The sequence below is a fragment of the Myotis brandtii genome, unplaced genomic scaffold, assembly GCF_000412655.1.
Source record: "Myotis brandtii unplaced genomic scaffold, ASM41265v1 scaffold560, whole genome shotgun sequence".
Lineage (NCBI taxonomy): Eukaryota > Metazoa > Chordata > Mammalia > Chiroptera > Vespertilionidae > Myotis > Myotis brandtii.
Genome location: NW_005370081.1, coordinates 214,779 through 235,192, shown reverse-complemented (window position 1 = coordinate 235,192; position 20,414 = coordinate 214,779). Strand labels below are relative to the sequence as shown.

The following is a 20,414-nucleotide window of genomic DNA, read 5'->3' as shown; positions in this document are numbered from 1 at the left end:
GTGCCCGGCGCAGTTGATAGGGCTTTGCAGCAGCTGATGCGCCTGGTGACTCCTCACTACAAACTCCAATCCCTGGCCTCCTGGCTCCCTCATCAGCAAGCTCTACTAACTCCTTCATGGGACAGAAGGGAAACTGAGGCCCACAGAGAAAAGAGGCTTCCAATGCCACCAGATTATGAGTGAAGAAAGAACAACCTCAACCCAGATGGGCAGATCCCCAACTGGGCCCCCTAGCAAAGTGGACTGTCCTGCTTTCCCCATGATGATGACAGCTGGCCTCCACCACACACCATGGCCAGGCACCATCCTTGCCTTTAAGCCATAAAGCCCAAGCTGTCTGACCTTCGTCTTGCAGAGTGATTGGAAACTGAGGCCCAGAGGTTTAAGAAACTCTCTAGGCTCATGCGGCTGGGAGTCCCGGACTGCACCGCAGAGCTGCCCCTCTCCACCCCGTCCTGGTTTCCTGGTGCTGCCTTGTCCAGGCTGGCAGAAACCTCACTACCATGCAGGCCCTGCCAGCAACTCCCACCTTTGGATGCTCCTGGGAATCCCCAATGAGCTGAGTGATGCCAGCAGCAGGACCATTCAGCCCGTGGGCACTGAAGGCCTAGGGCTGTGCTGATGGGCAGGAGGCTGTGCGCACAGGAGAGCCTCGGGCAGCCACCCCACCTCCCTGCCGCACACGGCAAGGCCTTGCAGGGCTAATGACCCATGCGCCTCTTTCCCACGGCTGGAGTGTCAGCTCCGTGAGGGCAGGCACCTGGTCTCTTGCTCACTGAGGCATTCCAAACACAAAGACATGCAGGTAGATAGTAGGTGCTAAATAAACACCTGTGGGATGACTGAGGAGTCTGACGGGGTGGGGGAGGGGGGCTCTCTTCACACTGTGGGTTTGAAGAGACCCGGAGGCTCTTCCCATTAGCTACGGATTTACGTTTCTAGGGGGAAAAGGTGGCCCTTCTCGCTTCCAGCCCAGGCCCCATGCCCCGCTGCTCACTTTCTGGACTCACTGAGTTCCAGCACTACACAAAGGGCGCATTTGGGGGATCATAATCCCTTGCTTGTTTGTTTTCCCATGAACTGTCCCCTCCCTGCTTCTTCCTGTCCAGGGCATTGCTGTTCCCAAACGGAGCCACTTTCTAGGTGTGATGGCCAGGCTCACACTGGCTCCCTGGAGTCCTGGGAGCTGGGCAGGGAGGCCCAGGAGATGCGGACACAGAGCCTTCTCAGCATGGGGAATACCAGGCTGCCACGGAGGCGGGCGCTCAGGGCTCCAGCTCCAGGCTGCACTCCTGCCGGCCGGCCTGCGGGGAGCCAAGCTGTGCCCTTAGAATTGGGAGAAACCTGTGACCTGTCTAGTCCGCAGAGGGCCAGGGACTGTGTGTGTGTGTGTGTGTGTGTGTGTTGTGTGTGCGCGTACATGCAGGAGATGGGAGGAAGGACACACACATAGGCACGCAAACATGCATGCACACACCCCAGAGAGAAAAAAGAGATTGAAAAAAAGAGGGAGAAACCATCCAGTAAGGAAGAGGGCACAAGTTAGGGAGGCACAAGAGACAAACCAGCACTGAGATGGAGTCAGAAAAAGGCCCAGAGACAGAGAGCATCTGTGGAAAGGGCGCCCCTGGAGTGCGCAGCGCAGCTGCCCTGGGCAGGACAAACAGATTGCTGCCGAGTGGACAGACAAAACAGATGTGTGAAAAAGACCCAGAGCGGGAAAGGATGAGCGTGAGAGGGAGGGCAGCAAGGGCAGGTCGATGTGAAAGAGAGAGGCAGACAGGCAGGCAGAGCGAAGGTGGCAGTGGGGCAGACAGAGCACTGCGGATGTGGCAGCTCTGGGCCCTGGGGACTTTTTCTGGGAAGGCTCCCTGCTACCAGCCTCCTTCCCTGTGTAGGTGCTGGGAGGCCCAAAGGAACCAAGAAAGATGGGCTGCTGAGGCCCCACTGTGTCCCATGAGGCCCCCTTGCCCTTCACCCTCCAAGGCCTAGCCAGGTGCCCCGGATGGAGCACAGCGACCCTGCCCTCCCCCACCGCTCCTTCCCTGGCCTCCGGCGGAGCTCACGGAGCAGGCCCCTTTGGACCAGCCCTCTGTCTCTGGGCCTCAGTTTACTCCATCCAGAGGAGGAAGCTGTGTCCTTCGCTCCCCGGTCCCTCACACCCGGTGTCTCCAGAATCTCACATTTAGCTGGCGTCTGTGTTCCCTGTGTGTTCTGGGTCCTCTCCGCCTCGCCCCCATTTCCTTGTTTCCTTTTTATTGCATGTATTGGGGTGACACCGGTTAACAAAACTGTACAGGTTTCAGGTGCACAATTCCATAACACATCACCGTACACTGTATTGTGCACTCATCACCCCAAGTCAACTCTCCGTTCATCATGTTTATCCTCCTATACCCCACTCCCCCACCTCCCCTCCACCCCTATTTCTGAATGAGCTCTTTGAACTCTTCCAAACTCCAAGCTCATTGGACTTGTATTTGAAAGCCCAGACTTATAAAAGGCCATCTTGGCTACAAAGGGGCTCCCCAAGATGAACACCCCCTCCCCTGCCAGCACCCAGGGGAGGGACCCCATCCCTGCCCACATTCAGTGTCTTCTCGGACATGCTGATCTCAGTGAAAGCCCATGAGAGATGAAGTGGCTGAGTCTTTCTATAGATGGAAACTTTCAGTGGTTCTGTCAGCTAGAGGTGCAAGCCCCCAAGGCCTCATCACAGCCCCGCCTCCTACCCGCTCTCTGGAGTCAACAGCTGGGTGGTTGGGGATTGGCAGGGCCCTGTCTTCTCTTACTGTTCTATCCACTTTATCTCGGGCTTTCCCTGGCCCTCCCAGTGGGAGCTGTGTCCCAGGAGGCCCTGCAGTCGAGCCCACCTGTCCGCGAGAACCGTCCATGCTGGGAACAGCTCTGGCACATCCTGATTGGCAGGGCCCTGTCTTCTCTTACTGTTCTATCCACTTTATCTCGGGCTTTCCCTGGCCCTCCCAGTGGGAGCTGTGTCCCAGGAGGCCCTGCAGTCGAGCCCACCTGTCCGCGAGAACCGTCCATGCTGGGAACAGCTCTGGGCACATCCTGATGTGGGCAGGCCTGACCCGTGGCTGCGAGGGCCGCTCCAGCAGCACCAGCTGACTCTGGGGCAGGTGCCTACTATGTGCTTGATCCTCCCAGGCCCCAGTGAGGAGCCCTATTCTCTTCATTTTAGGATAAAGAGGAAGAGCCCCTGAGAAGTCAGGTGACCTGGTCTCACCCAGCTCAGCGCCTGGAGATTACAGTTCAGGTTTGTTTGCAGACAAAACCCGTGTACCTGCAGGAAGCCTCCTCTGGTCTGCCTGGTTGGCAGGAGGCTCCCCACCTGCAACAGAAGTGGGTGCTCTGTGCCGTGGGTCTGGCTGAGGGCTAAGGCCCGAAAATCGGATGAAGCTGGGTGCAAATTTTGGCCCCACCTCCCAGCAGCTGTGTGACTGTGGACCTGCTACTTAACTTCCCTGTTCCACAGTTCACTTACTTGCAAAATAGGCTCTATGAGGATGAAATGAGACGATGCATTAACACAGGCATGCATCCAGGGTCCTGGTTTGGGTCATATCCTGCCTTAAGGTTGTGGCTTTTCCTATCTCACCCCTGGCCCCACCCAAATCTTGAAGTCCTCTGAATGTCCATCTGCTCCAGCCAGCCTCCTCCACAATGAGCTTCCCATAACCTCATTCCCCAAGGGCTCCTCATGGATCTCAACACCTCCCTGGCCCCAGGGGCACTGGGGACCCCTAATTCTGTTCCCTGATGGGAGGCCTTGGCCTAGACTGTGCGCTACCTGAAGGCTGGCATAGAATCTGCTGCTTCCTTGTTTCCTCAAGAGCTGAGCACAGACCCACACACACAGTAGGTGCTTACTATGTACCATGGCCTTACTGACTGCAGACAGTGTGGGGAGGAGGGACAGGCTTATGCAAAGGCCTGGGCCCTGTACCAGGTGCCAGGAATGAACAGACGACTCAGCTGGGCTCCCAGCCCAGGGAGAAGGCAGGCTTGCTGTGCAAGAAGGATGACCGTGGCCAGAGGAGCTCTGGTCCCTTGTGGTTGTGCAGCCCAGATCCCGAGCTCCAGGCCCTGAGAGTCATCCCAGGCTGGGAGCGAAGGCCCCAACCCTGACACCTGCCAGGGCCTAGTCGCCTCAAGCGAGGTCTTATTAGGACAGGGCCGCCTCTTCACCTCTGCGTATTAACTCCCTTGAGCACCAGTGAGCGGAAAATGGGAGGGAGCCAGCCAGAGAGAGCCTTTTCATTTTGGGAGCGCGTCGCCCTCTGCGTGGATATTCCTGGAAAACTTCCACGGAGCTGACCTGGCTGGGGCAGGAGGACCTGGGAGCCGAGCGCTGTCTGTTGATTTAGGCTGACAGTTTGGGTCAAAAGGCCCCAGTGTTCGGGCGCAGGTGGCCCCTTGGTCCCTGTCCTGAGATGGCCCCGTCTCTTCCCAGGGGCTGCAGAGGCTGGTGTAAGGCTCAGGTCTGATGGGCTGCCCATCCCAGATGCACTGCCCACAGGGAGGAGTGGCACAGCCCAGAGGCCGGACCGTATGCCCAGGGGCCTGTTCCCCACTGTCCCCATGAATGACCTGGCGAGGCATGTTCTACCCTGGGCCTCAGTTTCCCAATCTATAAAGGAAGAGGCTCCACAGGGCCACCCTCCAGTTCTCACACTCCAGGCTTCCCAGTATGTTAACTAATAAGGCTCTGAGGCCCTCAGGGGAGTCAGGTGCCCCCACTGCACGCTGCCTCCCTCGCTGGCTCCAGGTTAGTGGTCCAGCTCCTCTTGTAGGAGCGATCTCAGGTCTGAGTGCACCTGGCAGACGGCTGCGGATCTCGCCTCTGGAAGGCCCAGGGGACCCTCCTCTGAAAGTCGAGTCACACCCCAGGAACAGCTTTTCTGTCTCTGGGGCTCTCTGCCTGGCAGGGGGCTATTGACCCAAACACTCTGTGGCCAGAGGGATGGGGCTGAAACCCCCAGAGCTGCCTCCGGGAGCCTGGCAGAGGGGACACCAGGGAACATCCTTCTGATATTCACTGTAAAAACGATTTTATTACTTTCATTTTCTATTATTATTATAACATTAACTGAACCCCATGGGAACGAAGATAAATATCATGGTGTTTTAGGAGCAGATCATCTAAACTCCTGGTTTACTGGTAAGGAAAGTGAGCCACAGAGAGAAACAGGCTTTGCCAAATTCACCCAGTGAGGCCGTGACCTGGTCCAGGGTCCTAGCTCTAGGCCAGCTCCCCGTTGCTGGCATCAGTGTGCCAGGATGGCCCAGTCACAGGTATTATATGGATCGTGTTTAAATATTCAGAGCTCTGGGCCCAACTCCAGACCCAGAGAATCAGACTCCAGGAGAGGGGCCTGAGAATCTGCATGTAAACAAGTGCCCAGGTGGCGTGTGTCTGTTGTGTCTCTATCTTAAAGTGTCGTCCTGAAAGTTCCCACTCAGGAGCTGCAGCGAGAGTCTGGGAGGCCAGGATCCCTGGGGAGGGAAGTATGTGGGTACCAGAGCTAAGGATGCCAACCTCAAGCAGATGCCCCTGTGCTGAGATAGCACACGGCTCCCTGAGAGCATCGGTCTACTGTTAAGAGAGACTGGCATAGCTAGTGTTGCATTCCATCCCCAATGCACCCATGTACCCCTTGCTGGTACATGGGTGGCTTCTTTCCACTTTACAGATGAGGAAACTGAGGGTATCAGAGATAAAGTCACGTGTCCAGACTGGCCAAGGTGATAGATGGCAGAGCAGGGATTTGAACCCCAAACTGCCTGTCCCTAAAACCCTTGCTTCAACCACATGTCACTTGCATCCTTTACCACACTGAAATGCACATGCATGAGCCTGTGGTGAGCTCTCAGCAGTGGAGGTGTGCAAGTAGCAGGCCCGAGGTGACCTTGGTCAGCCCTCCTGGCGCTGTGACTGAGGACGGGCTGGGCTGGTTAAAGGATGCAAGGGTGTTCTTTGTGTTTCCTCCACACACAGAGAAAAATGTTCCAGATTGTTTACAGGTTCCAGTTCATCACAGACCTCCTGGCTCCATCCGTGGCCACCCTGGAGTTGTGGGCCAGGAGATGGCTGGGTGCCTCGGCTGGGAGGGCAGGGGTTCAAGGGGCTGGCTCCCCAGGCAGCTACAGGGCCTGGGAGATGGGTGGGGAAAGGAGCTGTGGTGGGGAGTCTAGGTGGGGGTGGGGCTGAGAGCTCAGCAGGCCACCCAGTGAGAGCTGTCACATGTTAGTTAGACTGTCCCACTGGAGTATGGGCCAGATGGACAGGGCACCATGAGAGCGTTCTACGAAGGCTATGAAGCAGAGATGCTCCCACAGGCTCCAAAAGAGGTCCCCAACGATGCCTCAGGGAAGCAGTGGAGGGTCCCAAACAGCTGGGAGGCAAGATGTGCTGCTTCCCAAACCGGAACTGAAGAAGGGCGAGAAGCACTTACCAGGAAAGACAGATGTGAGGGGAAAGCTGCCACAGACTCCCAGAAACCAACTGGGGCTGAGAGTGGGGGTGGGGGGGGTGCACCTGCAGTCCTCATAACCCAGGGCTCTAAGGGTTCTCTGGGGGACAGTTTGCCCAACAGTCAGGATGAATTGACCCCTGTGAGACCACACTGAGGTCAGTGCCTCCTCCCTATGCCTGCACTGTCCATAACCCAGAACTGAAGCCCCTGACAAGACCTGATGCCTGGGGCGTGCGGGCGGAGAGGGCAAACTATGCCCCGCAGTGCATGACACTTTCTCACAGAGCCTGTGAACGGCCTCAGCATCCTTCTTAACACGGCCCACCCCGCACATTAAGAACTGGCATACCGAGGAAAGCCTGGCCATCCTCAGAGGAAGCTGAGGGCACATGGCTGGGTGCCTGCTGGCTTCCTGCTGCCACTCAGCACCAGCATGCCAGGCTCTGTGCTGAGGACACGGCGTGGAGCTTGCCTGAGCCTTCAAGATGCTTACAGCCTACCAGGGAGACAGAAGGCAGCCAGCCTGGAGGACAGAGACAAGGAAAAGCTGAAGGAGGGGATGGCGGTGTCCACTGGGCCAGCTCAGCGCACACAAGCTCTGCAGCCCCCAGAGGCGGGCAGGAGGCAGCCCCTTGGAGGGGTGGTAGTCCCAGCCCTGTCTGTGGTGGGGCACCCATGGAGCGAGACAAGCCCAGCACCAGTGCCTTCTGTGACTTCCCGCCACCCCGCCTGAGCAGAGAGGCAAATGGGTCCGACTGTCAACAGAGAGGCAGCCAAGGGCAGCAGAGGAGCAAAGGGGACAATGGGCTCTGGGGCGGGCTGTCTGCTCCACTGCTGGCCTGGCTCCTGGGAAACACCTTGCCTCTGGAGAGCCCTTCAGGCTGGCATGGGCAGAGCTGGGTACGAGCAGACAATCCCCCCTGCCCCGGCGGCCGCCCCCCTCCGGGGAACCTCTGGGATCCCAGGGACACGCTCTGGGCACCTCTGCAGTTCAGACCAGTCGGGATGATGTGAGGGGGTGTGGAGCCAGGGAGGCCCTCCCTTCATGGGAGGAGCTGGTAACCCCCCCCCCCCCCCCCCTGCTCCCCACTCCAGAGCCTCTGCATTCTAGGCTGTGTGCTTGCTGTTAGGCAGCTGGAAGTGCCCGGGGGCAGGAATGAGCCCACCTTGTTCAGGGCTGTGTGGTTATTCCGTGGAGAAGCCTGGAGCCTGGAACCCACTGTGGGGGGAATGGAAGGAACCTTGAGATCATCGTCCCTCTCTTCCTATTGAGCTTTGGTTGCTTGGGTACTAGCTCCAGTCCTGCTTGCCTCAATTTACCTTTTTTGACCAGTGGGCCTCCATTCCTTATTTTTTAAAAATATATTTTTATTGACTTCAGAGAGGAAGGGAGAGGGAGACAAAGATAGAAACATCAATGATGTGAGAGAATCATCGATCGGCTGCCTTCTGCATGCCCCACGTTGGGGATCAAGCCCATAACCCGGGCATGTGCCCTGACTGGGAATGGAACCATGACCTCCTGGTTCATAGGTCGACGCTCAACCACTGAGCCACGGCGGCAGGGCCGTTCCTTATTCTGGGCAGCGGAACAGAAGCGGCCTGGCCTACAAAGAGCATACTTGCTCTGAAAACTCTCATCTGCAAGGCTGCCTCCCGGCCTCAGTTTCCCTGTCTGCAGAGGAGAAGACGGGGGCCTCCCAGGCTGTGTGGTCCAGGACAGCAGCCAGGAGCCACACGGGACTGAAATCAGCGTCTGCAATGTGGTGAGTATGTTAAATACACACCGGTTCCAAAGACTCAGTAGGAGGAAGGAATGTAAAATAGCCAGTACTATCATCCCAATACATGATACAACGTACAAGACGACGCAGCAGGCTGATCTCATCTGCAAGGCTGCCTCCCGGCCTCAGTTTCCCTGCCTGCAGAGGAGAAGACGGGGGCCTCCCAGGCTGCGTGGTCCAGACAGCAGCCAGGAGCCACACGGGACTGAAATCAGCATCTGCAATGTGGTGAGTATGTTAAACACACACCAGTTCCAAAGACTCAGTAGGAGGAAAGAATGTAAAATAGCCAGTATTACCATCCCAATACATAATACAACGTACAAGACGACGCAGCAGTCTGACGGGCACTGTGAAGGGCGAGAAGGGCAGGGTTTCGGGTTTAGGAGACCGGGGGAGGAATCGACCAGGGCCCCTGACAGGGGGAGTCTGAGGGGCCCCAAGCTGACGGGGCCATGTCTGACCTTGAGGAGGAGGCATGGCTGGAGGGAGGCTCAAGCAGTAGGTGGGTGTGGGTGGTGGGTTGGGCGGTAGGCTGGGTGGTGGGTGACAAGGCCTACAAACAGCATTCTTGCTCTGCAAAGGACTTCTGAGGTGGAGGAAGTTTAGGAGCGAAGGGGATAAAGGTGGGGGTCGGGGACACGACAGACGCTAGTATGTGATCTGGCCGGGAAAGGAGGCTGGGCCAGATGGTGGGGCTTCGAACGCCAGGCTGTTGGCGGGTACACAGCAGGCACCCCAGAAAGGCTGGCTGGCCAGGGGCTGGGACCCAGGGAGCTCCCAACAGCATGCAGGGGAGGGGAGGGGCGGGTGTGTGGCACCAGGGCCCACGGCCCAGCTCACAGATCAGACCTCAGGCCTGCGCCCTCCAGGAGCCCAGCCACGGCTCCTTGTGCCCTGGGGAGGGCAGCTGGTTTATTCATGAGCATATTCCCGCCCTCACAGGCAGCCTGCTTCTGCACACCTCGCTTCTAATTATAGCGGGGATTCCACTGGTGCTGGAGGGAAACCGGGTTTGCAGCGGCTCCACAGGCTCCCCTGCTCTAGCCCATGGCGGTGGCCCCGGCACAGGACAGCACAGCGCGGCTACTGAGCAGATTCTCTGCACCCCGAGACCGGGCACCATCCTGAGCGGTCGGTGTGGCGGGTCCATGGGGATGGGATGGTGCCCCCCCACCCCCCAGCAGTTGGCCACACACAGTACACAGCCTCCAAGCAGCTGAAAGTGCAGGGCACTGCCTCAAACACCTCCAAAGAGCTGGAGGGGCAGGGCTGTGTGTTGGCCAGAGCTGGGTAAACAAGGCGAAGGTGGCAGGCCGGGCGCCCAGGGGTCTCAGTTCTGCTGAGTCCGGGCGACGACGGGGGTGATGACAGAGCAGAGGCGCTGCCTGCACACCAGGCAGGGAGTGACTCCAAGGGAAAGGAGCAGAGGTGAGGAGGTCTGGGACTCAGGAAGACAATCCAGATGGGGAGAGCGGGGGTCTCAGACGTGAAAGGACAGGGAGAGAGCGGCTGAGCTAAGAGGCGGCAGTGGGGCTGCTGTGAGGAGGGAGGCGGGAAGGAGAGAGGTGTCGGCACAGAAAGAACCAAACAGAAAGAGACAGAGAGTCCATGGACAGGCAAACACACACACAAACACACACACACACCCTGCTGTGAGGAGGGAGGCGGGAAGGAGAGAGGTGTCCGCACAGAAAGAACCAAACAGAAAGAGACAAAGAGTCCATGGACAGGCAAACACACACACAAACACACACACACACCCCACCCCTGAGCAGGGGTTGGAGGCCAAGGAGAGAAGTAAAGAAACAACTAGCACCAAGTGTGCCAGGCTGCTCAGAGGGCTCCCCAAATAGTCGGCCTGCCCTGCCACGGGCACTGGGCCCACCCGAACACTTCAGACCAGGCGCTTGGGGCTTGGGAGTCCAGAGCAGGAGGCATGGACCTCCAAGAGCTGTCTCCTCCCATGACCGTGGGGAGCTGCCAGGAGAGCCAGCAGGGGGGCGGAGGTCGGTGTGCTTGACCTGGCATGCTTCCCCTCGGGTCCCTCAGGTCCCTTGTCCCACCACAGTCCACTCTGCGTGGTCAGTGGGATGACAGGACCGCACTGGCCAGTCCGAATGTGAGGTCTGAGGCACCATGGTCTCAACAGGAGCTGCACATGGGGTAGGGGTGGCTCTCACACATGGGTGGGCACACGCTCACATATTCACACACCTCCTCACACTCATTCATGACGCACACCAGCACACACACACACACACACACACACACACACACACACCCTGCACACCCTCCTTCTCTCCAGGGAAATGGGCACAAGGCATCTGAGTCCTGCATGGGCAACCCCGCTTCTCAGCTGACTCCTCTAGCCTTAGGGAAGGGGCTTCAGGGGGAGGGGGTCCCCTCGGCCAGACCAGCCTCCCAGTGTCCAGCCCAGAGAACCGCATGCTCACATATTCACACACCTCCTCACACTCATTCATGATGCACACCAGCACACACACACACACACACAAACACACCCCTGCACACCCTTCTCCTCTCCAGGAAAATGAGCACAAAGCACCTGAGTCCTGCACGGGCAACCCCGCTTCTCAGCTGCCTCCTCTAGCCTTAGGGAAGGGGCTCCAGGGGGGAGGGGCTCCCCTCGGCCAGTCCAGCCTCCCAGTGTCCAGCCCAGAGAACCGCACGGGTCGCCCAGACTCAGGAATGCTCTGAGCCCTTCAAATCTGCTGCCCCAGTGCCCTGTGCAGCCCCAGCCTGTTTGCATACATTTTAGTGATGAGGACTCACTACCCAGAAAACAGCTTTCAAAAAACTCCAGGCAGCTCAGACCCTTGGGAAGTTAAACTAGAGGATGTGAGGGAGGCAGCATGGTTGCCACCGAGGGGCTTGAGCTGTTGGCCAGACTGTCCTTTCATCATTAGTTTAGAAAGTGACAGAGTTGGCCCATCACCTTGGCTGTCACTCCGAATTATAATAGATCTAGAGAAAAGATGTCCTCCACCCTTGACTTAGGATAGCTCACTAGGACCCAAGATAACCTTTCATTCAATTAATAAAGTATCAACTGAGCACTACCATGTGCCAGGCACTAGGATGTGTAGTGAGCAAGTATAATCATTTAATATTCTGTTCTAGTCTGACACCGGCCTTTCACCCATTTCACAGGAGGCAATGCTGAGTCCAGGAAAGGCAGCGACTTGCTCAAAGTCACACAGGGAGCCGGTGGTCCTGGGCAGAGCCTCTCGCGTGCTGCAGGCGGGCCACCTGCCCGCCCCGGGAAGAAAGGGAGAAGCCGCCCACCTGCCATTCCCGTCCCCAGCATTTCTAGGACACAGAGGTATTGATTACCACCTCGCCCTGGAGTGGATTTCTTTTCTTTTTCCACCAAGGCTTTCTGTTTCTCCTTTTTTTTTTTTTTTTAAAGAATACACTCCAAGCCGCTCCTATGATTAATTACCAGCTGCCTAATGCTCCGCCACTGGCAATTTCTGGAAAGGGAATGAATTACCTTGAAAAACATCCGAAAAGAGAACCCACCGTGAAGGAGAATTTCAAAGGTTACCTCACAATTAGCAGTGGGTTCCCAGGGCCTTATTGCGTTGCCGGCAGGCCCTCAGGGAGGGGCAGGCTGCCAGCCTTCGGGGCCACCCTCTGGCTCTGAGGTCAGCCGGGCTCGGAGGCCTGGGCAAAGGCTGCAAGGCAGTAACAGAGGTGGTTTCCTGAGCACCTACCGTCAGTCTGCCCGTGGCTCTGCCCCCGCCTCTAAGGCATCACGTGATGTTTAATTCCAAGGGACCGCGGTTCAAATCCCCACTCCACCACTTACAACTCCATGGATTCTTAACCACTTTGGGCCTCTGGCGAGGGAGGCACTAAACACGCCTCCTCGGGGGAACTGGGGGAAGAAACATATATCTAAGGCACAGAGTGCCTGGTACACGTACAATCTCACCAGCTACAACATTTAAAATACACCAGCTCCTAAGCCTCCTCACACCAGCCCTCTCAGCAACGTTGGTCTAATTTATCTTCATTTTCAGATGAGAACTGACTGTCCTAGAAGGAAAAGGACTAACCCAAGGTCACACAACTGGCAGCAAGAAGAAGGGCCAAGTACTGCTCCCTGGTTCCGGAGCCGGAGTGAAGCAGGGAGAATCCCCGGGCTCACCTGGCCCAGCCTCTCAGCACCTGGGAGCAGTGGCGCCAGAGGAGAGAAGCCGAGGGCAGCAGGGAGACGAATCGGCACGGCCTCATGCCAGGGCGAAGGCTACGGCTCCCCACGCTGGGCCCCAGAGCCTTGGGACAAAGGGCCCTGGCCCACATGAGCATCTTTGTGAGGCTTCTCATCCCTGGGTCAGGAGCTACAGGGAGGGATCACCCAGGTCGCCCTCGAGCACAAGGCCAAGTGCGATCAACCCAGAAATGCCACTTGGTGATAAAACACGCTGGTGTCCAGGCCCGAGGCCTGCAAGCTCTCTGAGGGCCCAGCCCCCTCCTAGGCTGGAGGACCAGTTTGTGTCCATCCTGGCATTTGTGGGTCCTCAGGGAGGAGGGGGTGGTGGAAACTGAGGCATGTGGGAAGAAGCAAGGGCCCCAGCATCCGTGAGGAAAACGCTGACATACCCTGAGCATTTACTTATTTAGGTGTGCCTGTCCCCCGTCCCCTCCCCATTGGGGGGCAGGTGCTGCGATCCCCATCCTTCTTTCATAGACAGGTAAACTGAGGCACAGAGGAACTGCACAAGCTCATGGTGGACAAGTGGCAGAGCTGAGACCCCAGCACCCAGAGACGTGCGAGCGCTCATGTGCCCACCTCAGTGTTTGTGGGAGAGGAGGGTGGGCAGCCACAGCACCCAGGCCAGTAATCGGCCTCCGCTCACCCAGGCCTCTTCCTGCGTGGCTACCATGGTGCCCAGTGCCTGAGGCCCACATGACACGGGGCGCAGAGTGGTACAGACGGCTGTTGTGCCAAGGCTGGGGACACCCAAGCTGCCCCTTTCCTGGGCGCATCCCACCTCCCCTGCCCTCGCAGCCTCTCCAGAGAGATTAGGCCTAAGAGGCCCCTGGGGGCCCTCTCAGGGTCTGACAAGGCCTCAGCAGGGTGGCTGTACCCCCTGCCACTGCGGCCCCAGTGACAGGCTCAGTGTGCTGGGCACCACTGTCCCCCCCCCAAGCAGCAGGCCAGGCCCAGCTGCACACCTACCTCAGCGACCCAAGAATCACCAGCGTCCCACGTTCTGGTAAGTCAGCAGTTCGCGGCGCCTCCGCCTCACTCCATGTCCATCCTGCGGCAACGAGAAGGGTGGTCAGCGGGTCCCTGCCCGGCACAGCGGGAACTGAGCACGCTGCACGGCCCAGCCGCCCACCCGCTGAAACGCTTACTGCCGACAAAGCCGAATCCCGCCCCCCCCCCGCCCCCCGGGACTCTGAAAGACCGAGAGGAAAAGGGGCATCGTGACGCAAACAGGCCCCTGGCACCCACATCGGTCAGCTACCAGCTATGAACTGTGAATAGGCTCCTGGCCACTCTGCGTTTCCGTTTCCACCTGTCAAATGGGATCGCGATACCTCAGATATCAGGATCCGGGGGGCTCTGAGAGGATCTAAGGATATATGGTGACAGAGCACTTGGCATTCATTCATTCACTCAAATAGTCCACACACCAGAGCTGTGAGCAGGATAGTGGACCTGCCCTTGTAACATTCTGATAATGAGCAAATAAATACATAATAAAAGTGGTGTCTGCCAGAAAGAATGAGTCCAGGGGCTGTGCAGCATAGACTCGGGGTTCAGGGGCCCTCTCTGGGGAAGTGAAGTTGAAGGATGAGCCTGAGAGAGGCAGGCCAAGATGCAGGGAACAGCATTTCTCGCAGAGCGAACAGTATATGTAGAGACTCCACGATGGGGGAAAGCCTGGCCCAGCGGAAGACTTGAGAGTGGGTGGTGTGGTGGGTGCAGTCAGGGAGGGGGAGGGGAGGAGGCAGGGCCAGCTGTCGAGAAAGTGGACAGGAGCACAGGAGGGTCTGAGGGATATGACCCGAGTTCGTTCTGGTTTTTTGAGAGGCTCTCCATGCTGCTGGGGAGGAAGGCCTTGGGAGGGACAGCAGGAGGCAGGGAAACCAGTGGGGCGGCCTAGGCCAGAGACAGGTGCTCAGAGCAGAGGGAGCAGAAGACAGAAGTGGACCTGCGGGTGCTGGGTATGGGGTGTGAGAGAGGGAGGGAAGAGGCACGGACACCCCCTTCACATCAGTGGCTTGGGCTTCAAGGCAGCAGTGGGCTGAAGGGAGATGATCATCTGGTACACGGGTCCAGCTGGAACCCCCCTTCTCAATGGGCCACCAGTACTCCCCGCCCCTCACTGCCCCCCAGCGCTCCAGGAGGAGGACCCCACAGGCCTGCTGTGGTGGGAGCTGCAGAGTCCATCTGAGTCCCAGCTGTGAAGGCGCCCTGTGGGTGGCTCCCGCAGTCACCACGTTCCCTACACCTGCATGCAGGCATGAGTGCAGCCCAGGAGGAGGCCCGTGGCCAACAGTGGGAGAGGGAGTGCACACACCATGCTAAACGTGGGCTCCCACCTGTGCCAGGGGATGGAGAGGCCTCAGACCCAGCCACACCTCCCTGGGCAGCAGGCAGGGCTCCCAGGGAGAGAAGTGGATGCCCCCCTATAAGAGACACCACACAGCCTGGCGTTGGAGGTGTGGGCTCAGTAATAAGAACGATCTGGTTCAAGTCCTAGGTTCATCCTCTTAGGAAGTGGGTGGCTTTGGGCAAGTTCCTTAAACCTCTCTGTGCCTCAGCTTCCTCATCTGTGGGAAGGGTGTGGGGATGATAGGAGACCTCCCTCAGAGCTGTACAGACTGTACTAGTCTCACGACTGTGGACACGCAAGCAGCTGTCCAGGCCTGTCAGCTGAAGCATGAATTACGGTACCTGGCAGCGGCTGGCTCGGGGCTCCATGGTGCACTGGGTCTGAGCCCCAAGCCCTCAGAGCTGCCATCCGCACCCCAGCATGGAAGGATGTCTCTGTGTCCTGACCCTCAGGCCCTGGCAGCCCCATACTCTGCACCATGGGAACACAAATGGCCCTTGGGTTCACTGACTGCTGCTCCCCATTTCATGGAGGAGAAAACTGAGGCCTGGAGAGGGGCAGCGATTGCCCCATCCCACTGTCATGAAGCAAGTCAGAGGCTGGGGCAGAAGTGGAATCAGCTCCTAGCTTGGGCCTTTCTTAAAGGCGAGCTGGCCCGTGGGCCCGCTGACAAAGAGGAAATAATTATTTGTGCAGCTGAGACAGAAGCCCGAGCCGGAAAGTGCTCGCTCACTCCGTGGGCATCATCCAGGCCTCAGGGAATGATGCCAACCATCCTGCCTCCGAGGTGACCCGGCTCACGGTGCACACGTGCACCGCGCTGCCCCCAGCGCCAGTTCTTTGGTGTGGGCTTGGGCAAAGGGACAAACAGACCTGGCCAAGGTCACATAGTGAGGGCACCACACAGGGGCACCAGGATAAGAGCTCAGGCGTTGGTGGGGGTCTGACCCCCTTCCTCACGGGCCTGCCTTGGCCCCCCACCTGGGGAGACAGAGGGGTGGGACGCTCGCCTTGGCTGAGCAGTGAGGGCACCACACAGGGGCACCAGGATAAGAGCTCGGGCGCTGGTGGGGGTCTGACCCCCCTTCCTCACGGGCCTGCATTGGCCCCCCACCTGGGGAGACAGAGGGGTGGGACCCTCGCCTTGGCTGAGTTGTATAGTGGGCTCTGCCTGGGATGCTTCTTTGACCATCAGTGAAAAGCTATGAGGCAGAAACTGAGCTAGCATCCCCCAATGACACCCGGGCCCAGAGAGGTCCCCTAACCTCCTAAGGTCACACATAGGTAACAAGGAGCTAGAACATGATAAGAACAGAGCTATGACATGAGCAGGTGGTCTGTCCCCACTCATACTCTGCCCACTACCAGGCGACCAGCAGGGAGCTCAGAACCAGGGCCGGGCACGCAGGCTTCCCTGCCACCGTGCGGGCACCCCCTCCCACTGGGTGCCCAGTCAGGCGGGGGCTCAGGCTTGGGTCAGGCTATGAACAGCGGCAATATCGTCCATCCCCTCGCTCAGTGACCTCAGGTGTGGCTCACACCTGGTGTGGGCTTGGCCATCTGGTGAGACCAAGGAGAGACAGTGGGATGAACCGGTGTCCTGCTCACAGCCTGACCGACCACAGCCATAAACATGTGGGTCCCCTGCAGGGGGCTGTTCTCTGCTCAAAAGGCACTGGAGCCATGGAATGGTGTAGCCTGAGCCTCAGGGCCTAGCGGGGGTGGGGCCCAACCGGACTCCCTTTGGGATGGCCTCCCCCTCCCCCGCTATCCCCGTTCAGAGGACTCAGTGCAGGACTCTCACTCTGGGGGTGGGTGGAGGCGTGAGGCCCTAGTGACTGTGAAGACAGGAAGGGCAGCGTGCAGACCGCAGACTGAACCGTGCTCTCACTTTCACTGCATGCCAGGAGCTCCCAGGGCAGGGCAAGGCAGTAACAGTGTCCACCCTGTAAGAGTAAGATGGGGACTGGAACATGGCAGAGGTCACTTGGATTGGCGACTGTCCCAGGACCCAGATGCGTCCACACCCACCTTCCCATCCCCTCTGGCTCCTGGGATCCCCTGGGAAGAGCAGGGTGTGGGCTTCGGGGAGGCACCAAGCCAGGCTGGCTGTGGCTGGGGCTGTGGCTGTGGCTGTGGCTGTGGCTGGCCCAGAGTGATGCAGGCCGGTCCCAGATCCCTGCAGGACAGAGGTGCCTGTGCCTCGGGGTGTCCAGGATATGGGGCACCGGGAAGGCTGGTGCTTGTGGCTCTAGCCTACAGCTACGTGTCCAGTTTTTCTCTACAGCTGCCACGGGTGGGAGCCCACATTCGAGCTGGAACCCTGGCCCTGTCTTCAGTGGGGAGGTCAAGGGAAAAGGTGGGTAGAGCCGGGTTCGATTCCCTGCTTGCCCTTTATTTCTGGGTGACCTTGAGCAAGTTTTGGGCATCTCTGAGCCCCCATCTTTGCTCTAAACAAGGATTAATTGCTCCTCCAGCTACTCACCCACCAAGGGAGGCTCCAGGCTGTAGGTAACTGGGGGAAGGAGTGGGACTGCCCCAGTGTGGTCTATACAGCAGGGGGTACACTGATGGCATCAGTCAGTCAGAGTTCAGGGCTCCTGTCACCTGCTGCTAAATGACACATACGTGCCCCTCGTGCCATGGTGGCTGGGAGAGCTTAATGAGACATTGGGTGTGTAGATACGGGTGCCATGGAATAAGGGACAGGTCAGCGAATGGTGACTGTTAAAGTTTGGGGGAGGGTAACTGCTCAAGGTCTTAAGTGGCCAACTATGGGCCAGAAACTGGTCAGGTGAGCACCCAAACCAGCCCTAACCTGCTGCTCCACTGGCTGACCTGACCCAAACCAGCTCTGGCCACTCTGACCCGCCTCGCCTCGCTGGATCACAGCTGTCTCTATGCCCATTTTACAGATGGCCAAGCAGCTGCTGGTCAGGGGTCAAACAGCCAGGGGCTCTGCCTCTGGCCCCCCCAGAGGAAGGGTGGCTTCTGACCCAGCTCCCAGGCTCTCTGGGGTGTCACGGGCTCCCGCACCTGAGACCCACCGGGGAGGCCTCCCCTTGCGTGACCCTGGAGCAGGCCCTGTCCTTCCCTGGCGGCCAGTGCTGGCTCCAGGAGCAAGGCAAATATTTACCCCGATGGTTATCCAGACGTGCCGGCCGCCCCACCTCCCGCATTCCTGGAATACATGTTCCCTGACCTCACCACGCTAGGGGGCTGGGGGAGGCATCCAGACAGCCGTGGGTTAGCGCCAGGCCGAGGAGTGCCCTGGGCCTGGTGGGAGCCAGTGTGGTATGGTGGGGAAGGGGCTACACGGATGCCACCTCTGGGCCTCCTTTAGGCAGCTCCTCACACCTACTGCTTCTCTCTCTCTCACACGCACACACACACACAAACACACATGTGCACACACACATGCCCGTGTCCATGGAGGGAGCCACTCAGCCTGCCACACACACGGCAACTCTCCCGCTTGCCAGGGCTCTTCCTCCTCAGCCCCAGCAGTTCTCGTGGCCTCAGTCCTCCTCAGCACAGCCCTGTCATCGGGGAGCTGTAGAGTCCGACTTCACAGATGAAGAAACTGCCCAGCAAAGGCCAGAGGTCACAGAGATGCATGTGGGAGGGCATACGCTGCCTCACCCCAAACTTTCCCCAGCGGGGTGACACCATCAGAACCCTGCCCATCCTTCCGTGCCCAAAGCACCACTTCCTCCAGGCTGCCTTCCCGATAGGCCCCATCCCAGTGACTTTTCCCTTTTCTGAACTCCCAGAATATTTGATGGGTTCCTTTCACTCTCCTCGCATAATCAAAATTGGGGGCCTGGTCATCTCTCCTGCTGGGAGAGCCTGTCATACCCACTGCAGGCATAGCAAAGGGGGGCTCCGGGGCTCGGGTGGCCCCTGGTGCTCAGAGAGGGCTGAAACCCCAAGTCTTCCCACGAAAGAACAGGAGTGGCTGCAGGCAGCCTCGGGAACAGGTAAGAAAGCCCCAGTGAGTTGGCTGTTTGGGGTGGAGGGGCCTCCTGGGCAGGGCTGCCTGAGAACCAGGAGGTGCCCTTGGCCAATCCCCCTGTCTGTCTTCACTTCCTCTGAGATGATTTTGAGCTGCCCCGACAGCCTGCCCACTCCCAGGCCCAAGGACCCCAGTGTGCCCAGGCCCCTGCTACCACCCCGGGGCTTTCCACCTGCCTCTCTCCTCTGTCCTCTTAGGAGAGGCAGACCAGCAGGGTTCGGCTGACATGCTGCCAGAGGAGGAAAAGGAGGAGAAGAAAGAATTGGGGATGGGTGGGTGTGGAGAATGAAGGCAGGGCCCAAGGCCAACCGGTACACTTGCCCAGCCTGTGTGCTTCCCAAGGGTGTTGGGGCATTGTCTATGCAGCGGTTCTCAACCTGTGGGTCGCGACCATCGGAAAACACATATAGCATATCAGGTATTTACATTACGATTCATAACAGTAGCAAAATTACAGTTATGAAGTAGCAACGAAAATAATTTTATTGTTGGGGATCACCACAACATGAGGAACTGTATTAAAGGGTCGCGGCATTAGGAAGGTTGAGAACCACTGGTACAGCAAAGTGGTGAGACCCAAAAGAAGGTGGGGAATTCTAGGACAAAGTGCTGGAAGGGGTGCCTGGCTCAGCCTGGCAGCAAAACGGGGGGTCAGGGCCATCACCCCCTTGGGCAGAATCTCTCACGCAGGAGGGCACCCTCCTAGGCAAAGGCCCAGAGGCCTGGCAGGAGAAAGGCTTTGGGCTGAATAATTATAGGTGGTACCAGTGAGCAGGGAACACTGCATTCACGGGGCAGGGCACCAGCTTCCCTGGGCACAGGCAGACACATCCAGGGCTTCACACCTTTCCCAATCCTTATCTGCTGTGTCTTCACGGCCATGTTGGAGTGGCACCTGCTCTAGGGACCCTGTTGGGCCCGCAAGTCCTCAGTGGGCATCGCCCAGGCCCAAGGAGTGATGTCCACCCAGCCTGCCTCTCCGGTGCTCCGGCTCATGATGCACACTCGCGTGCCTTGCCCCGACTCAGCCCCTTGGTATTGGGCCTGTACCAAGGGGCAAATGACACCAGAGAGAGGAAGGATCCTACCCAAGCTCACAGAGCAATCAGGCCCCAGTCAGGGACTGGCTCTCCTTTGCTGCAAATCTGCATCACATTCTCACCCGGAAGCCTCCCTGACTGCCCTAGTCCACACCTCCTACCACCCAGAAGCCCTGGGCTCTGGCTTGAGGAAGAGGAAAGGGTCTCTTCTGTCCACAAGTCATCAAATGAACAATTTCTTCTCTAATCAAGGGTGAGGACTCCACACATATTGATGGTGCATAGTGTGGCTTTAGGTTCTTATACACCAGAGTTCAGGTTCAGCTCTGTCACTTATTGAGGTATGTAATGTTGGGCAATAAACTTAGCCTCTCTGGGCCTCAGTTTCCTCATCTGTAAAATGGGATAACAAGAATCACTACACTCACAGAAATGTAAGGCCTTAACATTATTCCCATACTGCACTTACACAGGAAATG

At 58.2% G+C, this 20,414-nt stretch overlaps 1 protein-coding gene across 1 annotated transcript in view; it reads right to left on the bottom strand.

Annotated features, from left to right (window-relative positions):
• ZMIZ1 (zinc finger, MIZ-type containing 1) overlaps window positions 1–20,414 on the bottom strand; it is a 181,133-nt gene that overhangs the window by 127,283 nt on the left and 33,436 nt on the right. The window contains exon 3 of the mRNA XM_005878445.2: window positions 13,494–13,575. The gene's annotated coding sequence lies outside the window, so the exon portion shown is untranslated. The remainder of the gene's footprint in view (window positions 1–13,493; window positions 13,576–20,414) is intronic.